This window comes from Balaenoptera physalus (assembly GCF_965194825.1).
Source record: "Balaenoptera physalus genome assembly, chromosome: 8".
Taxonomy (NCBI): Eukaryota; Metazoa; Chordata; class Mammalia; order Artiodactyla; family Balaenopteridae; genus Balaenoptera; species Balaenoptera physalus.
The window spans coordinates 90,251,060-90,266,075 of record NC_138887.1 but is presented as its reverse complement, the minus strand read 5'-3'; the positions used below and the strand labels follow the sequence as shown (position 1 = coordinate 90,266,075).

At 37.3% G+C, this 15,016-nt stretch overlaps 1 protein-coding gene across 6 annotated transcripts in view; it reads left to right on the top strand.

The window, feature by feature from the left end:
- Positions 1-15,016, top strand: part of TFEC (transcription factor EC) — a 688,992-nt gene that overhangs the window by 420,776 nt on the left and 253,200 nt on the right. The window lies entirely within an intron of this gene.

Here is a 15,016-nt window from a genome sequence, read left to right as displayed (position 1 = left end):
CCCAATTGTAGTCTCCTGGGGGCAGAGCTAGTGCTCATGAGTCTTTAAGCAATGTCTCCAGCATGTTTGGGACAGCAAACACAGCATTTTGATTAATTAAAAGAGAATAATCCTTCCCCCCCCACCCCCAGTTCACGGTAAAGACAGAAAACTATAATGGCCAGATAGCAGGTGACCTCTTAATCTGGCATCTAATTTTAAAAAGGAAAAAGTCCCAAATCATGTAGATATTTAGGTCCAGATTTCTCTCCCCTTTACCTCTGGAAATTTGGTAACTGAAAACACCCCAAATTCATTTTAGCTAACACTTTTAACCCTTTGCTTACTTGGCTATTTATTAATGTTGTTCAACATGAAACCAAGCAAGACCCTGCAGTACCTTCCCAGGGACAGACCCCTGGTGTCCTCTGCTCCTTTTCTGTAGAAGAGCTTTAGCCACCTAGGCCTTTCCCAAGTTCCAAAGAGCAGATTTAAACAGAGAACTGAGAAAATGCAGAAACAAAGGGAAACAGTCAAGCAAGACTAAATAATAATAGTTTAACCATAAAATAAAGTCAAGGACCTTTAGTTCCTCCTTAAGGGCTATAGATAATATCCTGAACCATATCCTTGAGTTGATTTTGCAAAAAGCAGACCCTCCCCCCCAAGATGAAAACTGCTGACCACCAGCGTGTAGACCCCAGACCAGTCGGAATGAATGAATCTTCAGGGATTCCTGAAACAGCACCCTGTTAATTCACCATTGACCAATCAGAGAATTGTGCACAAGCTGGTCAGGCACCCTGCAACCCACACCCCTAATGTTGCCTTTAAAAACCCTTCTCTAAAAGCCATTGGGGTGTTCCAGTCTTTTTTTTTTTTTTTAATTAATTAATTAATTATTTATTTTATTTATGGCTGTGTTGGGTCTTCGTTTCTGTGCGAGGGCTTTCTCTAGTTGCGGCAAGTGGGGGCCACTCTTCATCGCAGTGTGCGGGCCTCTCACTATCGCGGCCTCTCTTGTTGCGGAGCGCAGGCTCAGTAATTGTGGCTCACGGGCCTAGTCGCTCCGCGGCATGTGGGATCTTCCCAGACCAGGGCTCGAAACCGTGTCCCCTGCATTGGCAGGCGGATTCTCAACCACTGTGCCACCAGGGAAGCCCTGTTCCAGTCTTTTGAGCATTAGCTTCCTGTTCTCCTTGCTTGGTGCCTTGCAATAAACACTATACTCTACTTCACCACCGTCTCATGTCAGTAGATTAGCTTTACTGTGCATTGGATGAGCAGACCCAAGTTCAATTCAGTAACAGAGCACTGATTTATAATGTGATGTTTTCCTTATCCTATTAATAAACTAAAAATGGAATGACCGAAATGGTCATGAATTTTTCTTCTCACTCAGTTTAAGTAAAACTTTCCCATCCCATTTTCCCAAGCCATCCTATAATGTTTGGGCCCCTGCAAAGTTTACCCAGTGTAAGCTCCAATGAGCATGAGGTTTAGTTATGACAAGGCAACTTGGTCTCTTTCAGGGAGCTTAAAATGTCCAGTGAAACAGTTTAAATAAGGCATCAAACAAATGTTGTAATATAAATTTTGGGCTTATTTGGTGAAATTTCAGAGACAACACTAAGAAAAAAATGGAAACTTTTTTTACCATCATATTTTGCCCTTCTCTCTCTCTTCCCTCTCAACCCTCCCAGCATCACTTTGTGTATCATTGGCAAGGTGAAATGCAGTGATTTCTACCTGGAATCATTACTCTGCCAATTATATAGAAGATAACTTTGAGGTAGATAAGTATTAAGTTAGGAGGATGAGATTTCAATTTCTTATTTAGCTATTCAAGCGTTAAGCTAAAGAGATATTAAGGAGTTAGAACTGGCATTGATGACAAGATGTAGTTGATAACAGAAAAATGAGTAGAAGATGACACACGTTTCTGGCTTGATCATTTATATAGATGGTTCAGGAAAAGGGAAAATACAGGATGATGGGCAGTGTTCTTTTAGTTGTGTTTTCTTGGGGATGAGGTGGGGACAAAGGGTACAGTTTTTTTTTTTTAACATCTTTATTGGAGTATAATTGCTTTACAGTGTTGTGTTAGTTTCTGCTGTATAACAAAGTGAATTAGCTATATACATACATATATCCCCATATCCCCTCCCTGTTGCGTCTCCCTCCCACCCTCCTTATCCCACCCTTCTAGGTGGTCGCAAAACACCGAGCTGATCTCCCTAAGGGTACAGTTTTTAATATATTGGGTTTGAGGTTGGGATATTGAAGTAAGATATCCAAATATAAATCTTAGAGATGAGACTTGGACTGCTATGGTAATTTAGGAGTCAACATCTTACATAGACAAATAATTGAAAGCCATGGATGGAGTAAGATCAGCATGGGAGATTGCAAAATAAAACAATATCAAAGACTACAGCTGAGCAAAGCTGAGCAAGAAAAGCACAGAAAGGAGATGAGGGTTAGTCAGATGGTAAGAAAAAAAAATTAGAGTCCCAACAACTAAGAGAAGAAATTCAAGAAGGAATTCATCAACAATGTCAAATTGTGGAGAAGTGTCAAATTCTCATTGGATTTAACAAAAAGGAAGTCATTGGTAAACTTGGGAAGTGATAGCTATATCCCATGTGAAATAGGCTATGGGCCAAACTGAGGCAGCAACAATTATGGAGAGTTAGAAGGAGTGACCAATGATTTTAAGGAGGTAGAAAATATTGGAATTGAGTGGTTGAATTGAAGGGAGGGAGGATGAGCATAGAGTGACTCTTAGGAATCTATTTTGGTAACTGGTATGATGGCTGTAAATCACTCAAGATAGGAAACAGGAGGAGGAAGTTTGAGAAAGATGAGGGGTTTCATTTGTATGTAATGATTTTGCAAGGCCAATTGGATCTGAGTTTGGCAGTCAAAAGAAACATCTGGGCTGGAGATACAGATGACTGATTATAAATACACAGGCACACACATCTACATATACACATGTGCATATAAACACACACACATGGTCAACATACTGTAAACACTAGGAAAAGGAAACACCAATTGGAAAGTTTTCTATACCAGGTAAGGTAAATTTTCAAGGTAAAGATGACTGTACCTGTCTCCTCAATTATTAATGTGGTCCAAGGTGGCCTCTTTAGTGAATATTAATCATTTATTAACACCTGTTAGAGGAACTCCTGTGCTACTGACATAGCTATTATTGCTCATTAGCAGCTTGTATAGGATTACACATTGTTCTATAGGGATATACCAACATTTCTCAGAGCAAACTATTACCTGTAAAAATTTTTTTAATTGACTAGGCATTGGGGATTGGCTAAGCAAATAATGGATGATTCACATGATAGGTTTATATTAAATTGTTTTGTAACAGTAAACAATTATAATGTTATAGGAACAAAATAGAAAATAGAATTTATATAGATTGTGCTCACAACTATGCAAAAATATCATACACAGAAAAGAAACATGAGGAAAATTCACTAAAATGTCAGCAGTGGTTTGTCTGTGATTGGTGGGTCCATGGGGATTCCTTCCTTCTTTTAAAAAATATTCCATGATGATCATGTCATATTTCTTAATGGAAAAACCTTATTTAAAAATATATTATAGTGAGTCCCCTACATACGAATGAGTTCCATTCCCAGAGCACGTATGTAAGTCCAGTTTGTTTGTAAGTCCAACAAAGCTAGCCTAGGTACCCAACTAACACAATCAGCTATATAGTTCTGTACTGTAATAGGTTTATAATACTTTTAACACAAATAATACATAAAAAACAAATACAAAAAATAAAGAAAACATTTTTAATCTTACAGTACAGTACCTTGAAAAGTACAGTAGTACAATTCAACAGCTGGCATACAGGGCCTGGCATCGAGTGACAGGCAAGAAGAGTTACTGACTGGAGGAGGGAGACTAGGTGGGAGATAGTAGAGCTGAAGATCATCAGCAATAGGAGATGGAGGGCAAGCTGCAGTTTCACTCACCTGACATTGATGGCACAGGTTCTGGTTCCTTCCTGTATTCAATTCTACCCTCTTGAAAAAATGATCCAGTGTTGTCTGGGTAGTAGCTCTTTTTTTCTCATCATAGATGACACGGTAGCCCTGGATTGCATTCTGAACAGCTGCTGCAACCTTCGTTTACAATTCTACGTTCAGTTCCTGTGCCTCAAAAACTAACAGTGCCTCCTCAAATAAAGAAAATCCCCTTGCTATTTCCTGCATCATGAATCTCTTAGTTCTTCAGTTACTTCTTCTTCCTCTTGTCTCTCTTCGTCCTTTCTATGGGCCTCCAATTCCATCAGGTCTTCTTTAGTAAGCTCCTTGTATTGCACAGCAAGGACGCATCTTTGAAATTTCCCAACTTGAAGGTTCCTATGTAGGGGACTTACTGTATTCAAAGCATTTTAGGAAGATAGGGCAGTGGCAGCATAATTTTTCAATCTGCCTGAAAATCTACATTAAAAAAACAAACAAACAGATCAACTGGTTAGCAAAGCTGAAAGCTATGGACAACCTTTACAATAAAACTGGGTGACAAGATATGTCCATAAATCCCCAAACACAAGAGGTAAGGACGAACCACCAAGAGCCACAAGACATGCATGTATAAGAAATTCTGTCGGGAGAGGGAGGGAAGCAATAAGTTGGTGTCCGATGGACAGGAAAATTCAAGATGTTCTCCTCCAGTTACTCATTTTAAAACACTGCAGGCCAATTTTCTAACAGCAACTGAAACAGTGAAAAGTGACTGAAGGGGCTGAAGCAATCTCACCCTATGATATCTCAAAACTAACCCACCAGGACTCCTTTCTAGGAGAGGATCCCACAACAAGAAACTTTGTTGAGGGAAATCAAAATCAAGTAGGATGGGGCAGAAGAGACAGTGGAAAGTGAAAGGCTAGAGGAGCTCTCTCTATTAGAGTAGCCAGTAATCACATGTAGTTGTTTAAAATTTAATTAGATTAACTAAAATTAATTAAAATTTAAAATTTAGACATATTTCAAGTGCTCAACACCAGAAAGGGGAACAGAGTCCGGAAATCCGAAAAGTCCTGCTGTATTTTTAAGCACTCCATAAAAACAAGGGAAGATGGAGCTCTCTCAGGTTGGACACGGTTTTCTGAACCCTGCATCATTGTAAAAGTTTAGGAAAATTAATATCACATAAAAATAGGTAACAGTAAATGTTATATTAAGGTCAAATCCAATACAAGGTTATAAGAAAAGAGAGAAAACAGAGCAGAATAACTTCCCTACAGATAAAGAAAGAACGTCAGAAAGATGTGTCCACAAAACAGAACAAAACTATAAGCTATTACTTTAAAACAAGTTAAAGACGTTACAAAGTTAATGCATGTCATGAAAGAACCACACAAATCAGAGTTAGAAAAACTCAGAAGTGAGGTGATAGAACTCAGGAAAGAATTAGAAATGAAGAAAATAATATTACATAGATGAAAACTAAAGTGAAAAGAATACTAGGGCAAAAAACTGATAATGCCTACAAACAATGGATAGTAAAAATTCTTTTTTCTAACAAAATAAAAAAATAATGAAGACAGAAATATAGCGTTTTCTAGAGAATGTAACAAATATTGAAAATAAGATAAAGAGATCAAACATGGATGATAGGAGTCTCTGAAGAAGAAAACCAAACCAAAGGAACAAACAATAAAAAAATCTGATTCAAGAAAACTTTCCTGAATTAAAAAAAAATGATATGAAACTAGATATTGAAAGATCATACTGCATACTTGAGAATATATTGACTCAAAATAACCAACACAAGACATATTCTAGTGAAGCTACTGGACTTTGAACAATAGGAAAAAAATCCTTTGGGTATCCAGCTTTAGGAAGGGATGTGACTTACAAGGGGAAGACAAATATATTAACATCACACTTTTTCTACAGCAATCCTCTAAATCAGAAGAAAGTAGAGTAACATATTTAAGCTATTCAAGAAAGATAGTGTAAACCAAGGATTTTATATGAAGTGACTTTCAAGTATAAAGAGCACAAACTTTTATAAACATAGAACTTAGGAAATACAGTTCACATGAGCCCTTCCTGAGGAATCTTCACATGGCTGTTTTCTCTGTGTCTGAGTCTAAATCTCTCCTCTCTCTCATGAAGACACCAGTCATTGGATTTAGGGCCGACCCTAACCTGGTATGACTTCATCTTAACTAATTACATCTATAAACACCCTATTTCCAAATAAGGTTGTATTCTGAGGTTCTGGGTGGATATGAATTTTGGGGGGACACAATATGACCCATTACAGTGGGGGAACAAAAGTAACATACCCACAATAAAACTACTACTTGGAAAAAGCAGAAGCAATCAGTGGCCATTGTTCCACAGCAAACACTATGTCTTGCAGAATTGAGAATATAAGAACTAAATTTACTGTCAGCGGGGCTAGTTCCTTTGTCTTCTACTGTAGATGCACTGGATTATTACTTCTGGAAAACTCTTCCTTATCCAGTGTTCCCTAAGGTGAATTTCTAGAAAGGCATTGATTGAGGTTTTCCTTCTGGAGAGCTGTGCTAGCATACCCACCTTTTTGGAGGACTGAGGTATTTGGGATAACATAACACCTTTTGCCAGGCTTGAGACTTAAGGTAACTATATGTCTGTCATTTTTATTTCAGGGGAACTTTAAATCGGCATTTCTCAAGCATGAGACCAATGACATTTTGAGCCAGATAATTATTGATATTTGTTGCAGAGGGCTGTCCTGTGTATTGTAGACTGTTTAATAGCATTCCTGGCTTTAACCCACTAGACGCCAGTAGCATCCCTCCCCAGTTGTGACAACCAAAAATATCTCCAGACATTGCCAGATGTCTTCTGTGGAGCAAAATCATCCTCGGTTGAGAACCACTCAGCTTTAAATGATTCCAGAAATCTATTATCTATTGCTGTGTAACAAACCACCCTAAAACTTAATAGCTTTACACAATAAGAACAACAAATTTATTTTGCTCACAGATCTGCAGTTTGAGCAGGAAAGGCCAGAATCCCTTGTCTCTGCTGCATGCATTATCAGCTGAGATGGCTGAACTGGAGTACTGCAAAATGGTTTTACATGACTGGCATGTTGGTGCTGGACCTCAGTGATGTTTGTAGGGGGGCGCCTCAGTTCCTCTCCAGCTAGGTAGGGCCTCTGTGAGCTGCTTGGGCTTCTTTACAACTTGGTGGCTGAGTTTCAAAAGCAAGTGTTCCAAGAGAGTTAGGTGGAATTTATGGCATTTTTATGATCTGGCTATGGAAGTCACATAGTGCCACTTCTATCATGCTCTGCTGTTTGAGATAATCATAAAGATCTGCTCAAGTTTAAGCGGAGGAGACATAGACCCCACCTTGATGGGAGGAGTATCCAAATCACAATTTAAGAAGAGTATATAGGATGGGAGATATTGTTGCAATCTTCTTTGGAAAATATCATCTTCTACCTTCTACCCTATTGTCAAAAAAACTCACATCCCTTCCACATGCCAAATATAATTATTTCATTCTCCAAGATCTTCAGGTCTTCTCAGTACAAAGTCTATTATCTGTCATCTAAATCAAGTATAGATGTGGATGATACTCAAGTGTGGTTAATTGGTTACAGCTCTTTGAATACCATTCCTCTTGATCTGAAAAACTCTGAACTAAAGAAACAAGATATCTGTACCTCACACACACTTAATATATAGTGGGCCAGTCCTAGAATACCTGCTGTAGACAATCCCTTTCAAAAATGGGTAAAACAGGAGGCATATAACAATCACTGTTCCATAGCAGTTCTGAAATCCAGCCAGGACCATGTTGTGACTTTCTTGATTAGGACTTATTTCTACTCCCTGGCAATTGTTCTTCATGGATCTTGGCTCCACTCTCTGGAATCTTGGCTCTGCTCTCTGAGGCATTCTTCCTTTTCTGTCAAAAGTACTCCATGTTTGCTTTTGAGTCATTGTCTCAATCTGCTTCCTGAATGCAAAAGTTAGGAATCCAAAGCCCTCTTTGCATTTTGTACTGACTCTGTCCCTTTCAGTCCAAGCTGGTATAATTATTTGAAAAATCATGTGTTGTCTTATGTGTCAATGTATAATCTATTATATTAAGCCAAAGTCGTATCCACAAACCTCTCTGATACTATCCTTTCTTTATCTTGTTCTGCCAGTGTGAAATTTCCATGAGATATTACATTTAGTATTCTTAGAAACTCTCTATTTTAAATGCAGAAGATTTCTGAGACACACCCTTAAGATCCTTAGGGGGCCTTCCATCTGTCTAAAAGTTTATATATGAGTCACTCTGTTAAACCTTTCTGATGTCTTAACAAAGGCTGTTACACACCAGCCTGGATTTGATCTTTACCCAGAAGTCATTTCTCAATTCTTAATTTAAAAATTATTTGACATATGGAAATGTTGGGTACGGGAAACAGTTTTACTTTTGAACGCAGACAGTACCAGTCCCTTTTTATTTAACAGTGCATTTCAGTCTTTAGTTCACCTCTCTTCTCACATTTTATCATAGATGGTAAAAAGAAGCCAGATGGCACTTTCAATATTCTTCAGTCATCAAGTTCTAGGTATTTTCTGTTTTCTACATTACTGCAGACAACAATCTTGGCAAACTTTCTGCCACTACATAACAACTGCTTTCTTTCTTCCAGCTTCTAGTAACACTTTCATACTTTCCTTTAAGCCCTCACTGATAGCTTCCTTTAGCTTCAGATAACTGTCGCCTAGAAGTCCATTAGACTTTCAGATAGTATCCTTAAGGCCCCTTAAGTTTCTTCTCACTTCTTCCCAAAGCCAGTGCCACCTGTTTTAGATTTTTTTGGGGGTGGGGGGGTGGGGCAGGACCTTACTTCCAGTGCTCAAAAGCTGTTGTTGTATTTATTGCTTTGTAACAAACCACCCCAAAGTTAGCTGCATAAAACAGCCATTTTAGTAGGGTTAAAAATTATGTGGGCCAAGAATTTGGAGAGAGCATAGTGGGAAAGTATTGTTCCATGATGTCTGGGACTTTAGCTGGAAGTCTTAAAGGCTAAGGATGACAAAATGGTTGGGGAACAAAATTCTCTGGAAGTGTCTTCACATGTCTGATTAATGATCGATATTGACCAGTACTATCAGCAAGAACATCTAAATATGACCTCTCTATGTGTTTTTTCTGCGTAGGCTAGTTTGAACTTCCTCACAGCATGGTAGCTGAATTCCAAGATCCCAGAGAGCAAGGTGGAAATGCATGGCATCTTTCTGAACTAGCCTTGTGCTCAGTAGAGGGTTAACTCAGCAGACCTGGGTTGTTCAAACCCTGCACATTCCAAATATAAGGTTGGCTTTAATTGTCACCTAGGAGATAACCTCTAAACCTTTGGAATATCCTGCCTGAGAAAAAAGTCTTTGTATATCTGGAGACTTAGGATATATTAGATGGTTTATATTAAAAATGTGACTCATGGTAAGGGCCTTGGACTGTGCTGTATCAATTTGACCTCTTGAGGGGCTATAGACTGAGTAACTAAGATCCATGCCTATGTGAATGACTACTAATAGTAACGGTGGACACCAAGGCTCAGGAGAGCTTCCTTGGTTGGCAATACTTCATGAATATTGTCACACATCATTACTGGGAGAATTAAGTGCTGTCCTTATAACTCCACTGGGAGAAGACAACTAGAATCTCATGTCTCTCCTGGATTCTGCCCTATGTGCCTTTTTCCTTTGCTGAAATTAATCTGTATCTTTTCATTGTAATAAAACATAACCATGAGTATAACAGTTTTTCTGAGTTCCTGAGTCTTTCTACTGAATCATTGAATCTGAGAGTGGTCTTGGGGACCACAGACATAGGAAAAGGCTTGTTTCTGTTACATCATGTTTGACGCTTTTGCTGGAAGACTTGAAACCTGAGGTTGTCTCAATGGTTAGGGTTAGAATTATCAGAAGGTGTTTCATGTGTCTAGCTGATGATGGCTGGTGATTAGGACTATCAACAAGAACATCTATAAATGGTCTCTCCATGTGTTCTTTCAGCATGAGCTAGTTTGAACTTCTTCACATATGGTAGCTGGGTTCCAGATTAAACATCAGAGAGCAAGGTGGAAGTGATTGACATTTTTCTGAACTAGCCTCATAAGTCTCATGGCATTGCTTTCACTAAATTCTGTTGGTCAAGGTAGTCACAAAGGTCCACTCAGGATCACGGGGTCATAGACTTTACTGTGCAATAGGAAGGATGTCAATATCACATAGTAAGAATATAGCATGGAAGATATTTTTGTGGCCATCTTTGGAAAATACAGTCGGCCACTCTTGTCAAGTAAAATCTTTGTATCTCTAGCCTATAGCCATAGATTTGATCTCTTAGCAACAAGTTTGGGTTTCTATCTACCCCCTCTAACCTCAATTTAATTGCCTGCTCTAGGCCACTGTCCTCAAACAGAGATAATAGAAAGCTTCACCTTGCCACAGGGCTAATCCCTGGTTACTGTGGCTTGAAATGAGGGTTTTGGAGAGTAGTCTAGTAGGGAGTACACAGGAGATAATTTGGTGAATCATGGGAGATTAAATCTTCCCCATTTCTATGATTCCTTCTGAAAGCACCACTCTAAGCCAACACACTACAATTAGTATGGGACAAAGTGTTCAGTCTTTGTAATGAGCAGAACACATGATTTTTTGACCTTCTGCTATTTTGGATTTCTGGCAACAGGTGGAAAGTGCTTCTCTTAAAAACACTGTTGATTGATCCCAAGGGATCCTTTCTTCTTTCTGATGAGCCAGCTTGGATCCTAGCTTATCTCTGTCTTGTAACTTATGAAGACTTCAAGATGTCACCCATACCCTCCAATACCCTGACATTTGCTATGGAATTCTTTTACGTGACAGCCTTGATGTGTATGGCCTGTGTCCTAACAGAAAACTGGAAAGAAATTTGACTTTCTTAATATCATTTTCAAAGAATTGTATCTCATTGTCACCTCCCTCCACAAACAGAATCACATATTAAAGTCTTTCCTTTGCAATACCCCATTTTCAGATAGTAATTTCTCAATGTCTTGCCATTATCTAGTTGCATAGGACAGAAACATAATTTGAACTAGTTTAAGCCAATTAGGTTTATTGACTTCATTGTAATTCTTACTCTCTCTCTCTCTTTCTTCCTCCCCCCGCCCCTTGCAGTATTTCAGGTTCATTCTCTCAGACAAGCTTCTCCATGTCATGGGTGACAAGGCTACAGATAGTTCAAGCTTACATCTTTCATAACCAAATAAAATAAGGCTCTTCTTTACAAGTTCAATTTTGAAAAATTCTGGGAATGATCTATGATCAATCAAGCTTTCTTTACTTATTATACTAAGGAGTCACAAGGTGTTATTATCTATTTAAGTCCCTTATAATCTTAAGGAAGATACTGGCACAAAATACTCATTTTTCTATTCTAGGAAAAAAACATTTTTCTTTTGTTATTTTGGTTGAGAAAACTCCATACTATTGCACCAAAATTTAGTAATATTTATTTTTAACCTAAACCTAGAGCACTGAATAATCCTTCTTGAATTGCTGGATGAATTTAGAAATGATGTATAAAGCAGAAAGGAAAGATATTATCTGTTTCTCCTACAAGTCAGTGTTAAATGTTAATAATAATGCTAAGTATATGCTCACTACTTTCCTAGGCAAACAAGGAAAATGTGATATAAAAGATAGGGTTGTAAAATAAAAGGATGAGACATTATAGCATTGGAGTTTATTGAGGTAATTGGCTAGGAATCCCTGTGTGTCTTGTAATGGAGAATTTCACATCATTTTTATAATAAATATTTTCTTGTGGGCAAATGCAGTGAGTGCTGAATGGTATTTGTGGAATTATTGTCTGTGGCAGCATGCTTCCTGGGTAGAATGATACCTTTTAGGAATAAGCAATGAGGGCTTTTTTAGTTTTGCTCAGTAATCAAAACAGCTGTGGAAAAGAACCATGAGCACTGCCATAGACTAAATGTTTGCGTCTCCCCCAAAATTCATGATGAAACCTAACCCCGATGTGGTAGTATTAAGAGGTGGGCCTTTGGGAAGTGATTAGGTCATGAGGGCAAAACTCTCATGAACGGGATTAATGCCCTTATAAAAGAGACCCCAAGGAACTCCCTTGCCCCTTCAGCAATGTGAAGACACAGGGAGAAGCAGGCTTTCACCAGACACCTAATCTGCTAGTGCCTTGAACTCAGACTTCCCAGTCTTCAGAGCTATGAGAAATAAATATTTGTTGTTTAAGCCACCCAGTCTATGGTATTTTCATTATACCAGCCCAAAAGGACTAAGACAAGTACCATGCAAAATTAAACAAATATTATTGTCTTACATTCTTTTAACTATTTCAGCAGTTTATATTTTAAACAATGTAATTATGGTTTTTCTAGTACAGTGTTTTAGTACAGAAAAAGACAAGTTGGCTTGTACATAAGACACAGTACTATGTTCAATTCCTATACAGCTCAAAGCTCACAGACATTTTAATTCTACATTAATTATAACACAATACCTTGCCTTAAAGGAGTATTATTACTTAATAGTAAAATCATAATTTTACTTTATAAGAAAATATTCTTCTATCTAATATATTGTCATTTAATAAATTTTCTTACCTTAAAAGTTTACACAGATCTCATTTTTTTTAAACTGATTTTCCTTGGGTATACCATTTCCTGAGAGCTCAATATGTTATGGCTAATGGAAATGTTGTACTTTTAAGATTGCCTCTTAACCATAGTATAAATATGAGTCTCTGGTAAGCTTAAGTGTGAACACAAGCTACTAATTTATTTTTCATAAGTTGAATCAGTCCTAAAAAGGGATGACAACAGCCTATTGGTGACTATTTTAGTGTCATGCTTGCAGTAATAGCTGGGTAAGGAGGAAAATCAATTATAGTTCTGAAAGAGATGTAGATTTTGTTCACTTAAAACTCAGGCTTTTAATCCCTGGACAAAAACCTAGCCTGGAATGCATTCTAAAAGGCATTTCTTCTACCATTAAGAGGATGTAGTAACTCCTAGACGCCTATCATTTAAACAAAAGGATTAGTCAAAATAATGATGTGAGAGATATGCCAACATGTTCTTTTTGAATACGTGAAAAGGGAATTGTGCAATAAAATTTCCATCATATCTCATCTGTTTTTGATAGGTCATAGAAGCTGTTTGAGTATTCATATGTGCACGAGACATTCCAGGAGTATCAAAGGTGAATGAACTAATTGACTGGTTTGCTTCTCCTTAAGACTGAAGTTCTCTGTAACCTTAAAAAATAAACACCTATACATATTCAAAATAGGTATACAGTTAATTTTGTCCTGGTGCTTCTGCTTTTGGTGAATAAAAGGAAAGAATGTTACATTTCACTGCCTGCAGCAGGCTACTAATTCCATTCAGTTTAATTAAACTCAGTTCAATTTATTTACTACTGAGAGCACATTCCTCTCCTATTCGATATGGTATATAGCCCAAAGATGTAAGACTATCCTCTTTTTCTCAAGCCCTAGTGTGAAAGGAGTGAATGCATAGTAAGAAATAGTTAAATATCAATTAATTTATTCAATTAATGCAAGTTATACGTGATAGACAGTAAGTGCTATAGACTTTAGAAATAAGGTGTTATAAGCACATTTACAAAGCTCTGCTTATAACTGCAAACTTCTGGAAATAACCAACATGCTCATTATCATTGGAGAAGATAAATAAGTTGTTTATATTCACACAATGGAATTCAACATTTAGAATGAATGAACTGTGGCTATATGCATCAACACTGGTGAATCTTATACATAATATTGGGGTGGAGCAACCAGGTAACTCCATTTAGGAAAAGATGCAGTTAGAGGGAGTCCTTGTACTACGCACTGATATAAACTCAAAGATTTAAATGAAATTATGTAAGTACTGGAAGAAGACATAGGAGAATGTCTTGATAAAATTAAATTAGGAAAGTACTTTGTACCTTTGATTAAAAATCCAGAGCTATGTTAAAACTGTCAAAACTAGTTACATTTAAAAAAATTTCTTGGTGGCAAAACTACAATACCCAAGGTGAAAAGACAAATGACAAATCAGAGAAAAATTGCTACTCATGTAAGTCTAAGAATTAATATGCTAGGAATTAATTTGAAAAAGTATCAATAATTTAAGAGAAAAATGTGCAAAAGACATGAGAAGCTATCTCACAGGAAAGACAGACAAATGGCTTTAAACATAAGAAAAACATACACAACTTTAATTATAATACAATAGATGCATTTTACACCTATTAAATTCGCAAAAATCTAAGTTTAATGAGATAGCAGGGAAACAGGCACTTATATATCATTGTATGAGCATAAAATAGCACACCCTTTCTGAAGGGCAATTTGGTAATGCCTGTCAAAATTATAAATGTATTTCCCTTTCGACCCAGGAGTCCTACTCACAGGAATTTATCCTACAGAAATATATGCACACAGAAAAAAAATGGCATATGTTATTATCTGCAACATTGTACTAGTAAAAGATTAGAGAATATCCAAGTGTCCATTAGTAGAGGACTAGTTATAAAACTATGGTAGATGGACACCATGGAATGTTATGAAGTTATAAAAAAGCATAAGAAAGTGCTCCAAGATTTATATGGAAAGATTTATATGTGACGTCAGATCCTTTATAAATTAAAAAGGTGGGGGGGGGCGAGTAAGAATACAATTGTGTTTGCTTTTATTGGAAAGATTCAAAAGAAGCTGATAGGAGTGATTATCTATGGGGACAATGTAGAGGGGGACATAGGTTGGCTGCAGCAGGGGAGGAAGTCAGGCTTTCAGTATTTTGTATTGTATTGTTTTGCTTTTTGAACCACGTATGTAATACCTACTCAAGTTAACTGACAGACCCATGATGATAAGAAGGAACAAAGTACAGAAGAATAAATACATTATGATTGCTTTTATGTGAAGTTAAAAAAAGACAAAATGTAGCA